Source organism: Silene latifolia, chromosome X, assembly GCF_048544455.1.
Source record: "Silene latifolia isolate original U9 population chromosome X, ASM4854445v1, whole genome shotgun sequence".
In the NCBI taxonomy this organism is placed as follows: Eukaryota; Viridiplantae; Streptophyta; class Magnoliopsida; order Caryophyllales; family Caryophyllaceae; genus Silene; species Silene latifolia.
In genome coordinates, this window is record NC_133537.1 from 108,501,289 (window position 1) to 108,506,422 (window position 5,134).

Sequence of the window (5,134 nt, forward strand, 5' to 3'; positions counted from 1 at the left end):
TCCCTCTTCATGTTAGGCCACCAAAAAGTTTTCTTGAGGTCCTTATAAAGCTTGTCACCTCCTGGGTGAACTGAATAAGGAGTGCAATGAGCCTCTGTCATGATTACTCTCCTCAAATATGCATCATCAGGAACACACCATCTCCCATCACAGCGAACACTCCCATCTGTGTGGATAGAAAACCTGGAAACCATGCCACTCTCCACTCTTGACTTCCATTCTTAGATCTTTGGATCAAGCTCTTGTTTCCTCTTAATATCCTCGTACAAATCTTGCTCGATCATCAAAACCCCGACGGTATCCCCTTTCCGAATCATATGGATCCCCATCCTGGACATCTCATCCCTCAGCTTCAGCAAAGACATAGTTGTACGTACACAATGAATGAACACTCTTCCTACTCAAAGCATCTGCAACAACATTAACCTTACTCTCGTGATAGATGATCTCCATGTCGTAGTCCCCAATAAGCTCCATCAATCGCCTTTGTCGTATGTTAAGCTCTTTCTGAGTGTAAATATATTTCAGACTCTTATGATCTGAAAACACCTTAAAGGTTGCCCCATAAAGATAGTGCCTCCAAATCTTAAGAGCAATAACAACTGCACCCAGTTCCAAATCATAAGTAGGATAGTTCTCTTCATACGGCTTCAGCTACATCGACGTATAAGCTATAACCTTCCCATTCTGCATTAAAACACATCCCAACCCATTCTTAAAAGCATCGGTGCATACTTCAAAGTTCTCACTTCCCTCAGGTAAAGCTAGGATAGGAGCTATGGTCAAACGCTCCTTTAAGGTTTGGAACGCCGTCTCACAACTCTCATCCCACCAAAATCTGGTCTCTTTCCTCATCAAAGCTGTCATAGGCCTCGCGATCATAGAAAAGTCTTTCACGAACCTCCTGTACTAACCAGCTAAACCCAAGAAACTCTGAATCTCAGCAACATTCTTCGGTGATTCCCAGTTCGTCACTGCCTCAATCTTGCTAGGATCCACCGACGCACCCTCTTTAGATACCACATGACCCAGAAAAGCCACTTCTTCCAGCCAAACCTCGCACTTGCATTACTAGGAAATAGGGCTTTTGCGACGCTTTGATATGACTTTCTGCGACGCTAAATAGCGCCGCAAAGGGTTATACCGACGCTCTTTAAAGCGCCGGTTTTGCCAGTGCCCCTAACCCCTTTCCAGGAGCTAAATACTTGCGTCGGTATAAGCTATTTAATAGCGCCACAATGTGTGCTGCACTATAACAATGTAATAGCAGCGCAGTTTTAACGTCGTTATAATCAGCAATGCTTCATAAAGCGCCTTTATCATTCTGCTGAGTTGTTTTTATATACCTAGCAGCTGCCATTTTTTTACCCTGTTACGACATTTGAGAATTGCCATTAAAGGACAATGTACTAAACTAATTTACGAACCCGTAATTCGTAATAATGAAAAAAAAACGTTAACACCAACAAACTTATTATCTTCACAATTGTCGAACATAGAATTCAACTTAAATAAATGAAATACATAATTTCGAATACATATATTATCCAACATAATTACTTACAAGATCAACAATATACAAGAACTCAATAGCTTAACTGAGTACTAAAATTAAATTATTCATGTATCTTCTTTTGATCCGACCCCGCGACATATGACTGATGTATTGTCCCTTTATACTATGCCCTTGCCAAGCAGCTCGAGGAACGAATAAAAGAGCGCATGACTTTGGACTTAGAGTATTGCTGAGAATAAAAAAGTAAAACTTCACCTGCAACACATTCATGTACAGAACAAACAATAAGCAGTAGTAGTTACGGTCTGGCACTAATTTCTGCGCAAACTAAAGGTTGTGGAAGATCCATTTAATTTAAAAGAACCCTTTATTTTTACCATCCTATACTATAACTTGCAGAACATTAACCTTAAATAAATTTGAAGACACTATGATAGGCCATATAACCATAATTGAATTATAGTGATCAAATCAAAATCAAATTCAATTATAAAAGCATGAGGAACAACTAACCTTGTGGATATGCTGATGAGATTTCAGTCAAAGGTAGATGTAGCCATAATAGTGTATTTTAGTGTTGGAGTTAATGAAATAAACATGTACAACAACTGCAGAAGATAGAATAATAAATTAAATCAATTATTATTTAAGAAAAAACAACAAGAGACAAGTCTATAATGAGGATCATACTTGGTTGCATGTTTCATGCTATTCATAGTGTGTTCTCAAACTTAATTTCTATGTTTCAAGTACTATAGGATAAAGTGATCTTTTATGCATGGCTGCATTACCAGAGGAAAAACACCAAAGTTATAAAAAAAAAATAGATGCGATTTCATAGAAAAGGACTAATCTTATTGATGTTGTTGAACTTCTTCAATATCAGAATCTGATTACCGCTTTTATTGGCCTCTATTAGTGATTTAAGAGAATTGAAACAATGATTCAAGAGAATCTCAGAAAAATAATCCAAATCATACCATATCTTGATACCGGCTCCAGTAAAATTATTGGTAGTATTGAATTTTAATCTATCGCTTATGGCCTCCACAGGCTCCATTCAATCAATCTCTGATACTACGACCATCTCAATTAAGCAGCTACCATATTCATAGTTACAGCTAGTATACTAATGTCTAATTGCATTCAATTATCATTCCTCCCTATGATTTCACAATTAGGCAAAGGATATGTTCATTTAAAGGATAAATTATCGTTATAGCTAGTACAGACCATCTCTACGGCTTTGGTGGCTAAAACAAACTCAAATTATAGGTAACTACTCAACAAGAACAAGGCTAATTTAAACATTGAAACCGAGGAGCATATACAAATTAGATAAGTAGCTTACTGAACTTAAAGAGCCTCAAATAATCAGTAAACTTTCTGAAATGCGCTTAAGCTCAATAAAACCACGAAACTCTTAACATTCTGTGAAAAAAACAGAAACAAAAGAAAACATTGAAGAAATTTGGAATAAATTCAACTGATAATATAACACATACGGAGTAGAAGAGAATCTAAACTGGATAGGCAATAGATTAACATGGTCTTCATTGAACTAGAAACTGGAGGGTAGAAATGACTATGGGAGGGTAATAGTTATACCCACAGCTAGAAGTCCTCAAATACTGAAGGAAGCACACACATAAGCCCATCTCCTAAGCCGAACAACTTTATCGAAAGGCAAAAAAATAAACTTAAATCTCAAACCTTGTCACAAGAAGACCATTGGATTTGCTCTCATTATAAGCTATATATAATGGGAGCACACGTTTGCATAACATGCTACATAAATCTCATGTCTGAGGCATGGCAGTTTCTGGAGAAATAATTAGGGGAACAAGTTAAATCTCAATTCTTGAACTGTTACTCATAAGTCTATGTATTTGTTTATTAAAACAAAATTTACTTACCCTATTAATCCCCCAAATTATCAGAGAAAAGCATAACCAGTTGAAAGTCTGAAATGATTGAACATTAGCATACAACTCACTAGAATTTGACTTAAAAATCGAACAAAAGCATCAATTATTGTGGTCAATAGACGATAACGGATTAAGTCATGGTTCTTTTCAAGCCTAAGAAGGACGTCGACGCTGAAACAAAGAAAGACAGTGATATTTGTCTCAAGTCAATGAAACCCCCAATTTTCAGTAGGACGAAAAAAACGAAAGAAAGAGAATGATATTCTACCTAATTGAACATAGATAATTTAAACCTATAAAGACCGGTGAGAATTCAAACCTTGTTTCGTATGACAAATCTAACTTTCACAAAGTCTCTAATTGATAGTTGAATAATTGCTCATTGAAGATGGTGAAATAGGGTTTTTTTTTTCGAGTAGATATTTAGAGGGGGATATGGCCAGTCAGAAAATATTCAATTACCGTGCACCCTTTTTAATTGTGGGGACGTTTATTAGAGGCGCTTTCCCAAAAGCGCCTTAAGTTTGGACTTATTTGACAAAATCAAACGTTTTTTCAAAGAGCGCCGGGAAGCAAGCGTCGTTGTATACATTTTTTGTAGTAATGTTGGATAGCTTGGCATATAGCTGATTATCTCGCAAAGTCTGCAAAACTATTCTCAGATGCTCCTCATGCTCCTTCTTAGGCTTAGAGTAGACTAAGATTCATCAATGAAGACGACCACAAACTTGTCCAAGAACCCGGTTCATAAGATCCATGAAAGCTGCTGGTGCATTCGTCAAACCAAAAGGCATCACTACATACTTATAGTGACCGTAACGAGACCGGAAGGCTGTCTTAGGAATATCCTCATCTGTTATCCTCAACTGGTGATAAACCGACCTCAAATCGATCTTAGAGAACACCCTTGCGCCACTCAGCTGGTAAAAAAGATCATCAATCCTTGGCAAAGGATACCTATTCTTCACCGTAACACGATTTAGCTCTCTGTAGTCGATGCATAGCCTCATGCTCCCATCCTTCTTTTTCACAAACAACACCGGTGCTCCCCATGGTTACACACTAGGATGGATATACCCCTTATCTAACAGATCATGTAGCTGCTTCTTCAACTCTTCCAGTTCTTTAGGTGCTATACGGTATGGTGCTTTAGATATAGGACCTGTCCCCGGTTTAAGCTCCACATTGAAGTCGATATCTCTCTTAGGTGGTAACCCCCGTATCTCATCTGGAAAGACATCACTAAACTCTCCAACCACATGTATGTCAGATGCTGCCAGCTGCTCTGCGCGCCGATCTCTCACTTGGCAAAGAATTAAGGGACACTTATTACTCAAACATGACTTTAAGGTCATTACAACGATGAACTTACACTTTGGCCTCACCACAAACCCCGTGTAAGACACTCTGACACCCTTGGGACCCTTTAAAGACACTTTCTTTTGTCGGCAATCTATCTTAGCATCATACTTGCCCAGCCAATCCATCCCGATGATGACCTCAAACCCATCCATTAGAAACTCTAATAGGTTGACCGGTAAGTCTACCCCTCCAACCAACATGGACATATCTCTATACAGCTTAACACAAGACAACGACTCCCCAGAAGGTATAAACACATCATCTTTTACAAGTTCATACTCCCCCAAACCCATAGATAAGGCATGACCTCTAGACACAAAAGAGTGGG

The 5,134-nt window shown here is 38.2% G+C and overlaps 1 long non-coding RNA gene across 2 annotated transcripts; it reads right to left on the reverse strand.

Annotated features, from left to right (window-relative positions):
- Window positions 1–1,449: 1,449 nt before the first annotated feature.
- On the reverse strand, window positions 1,450–3,883 carry LOC141621534 (uncharacterized). Of its 2 annotated transcripts, XR_012532424.1 has the most exons (6): window positions 3,764–3,883; window positions 3,433–3,480; window positions 3,230–3,338; window positions 2,868–2,947; window positions 2,030–2,124; window positions 1,450–1,771 (listed from the first exon to the last, which is right to left on the reverse strand). It is a non-coding gene; the product is annotated as an uncharacterized LOC141621534 (long non-coding RNA). The 2 variants fall into 2 exon arrangements; XR_012532423.1 differs by lacking the exon at window positions 2,868–2,947.
- Between the last annotated feature and the right edge of the window lie 1,251 nt (window positions 3,884–5,134).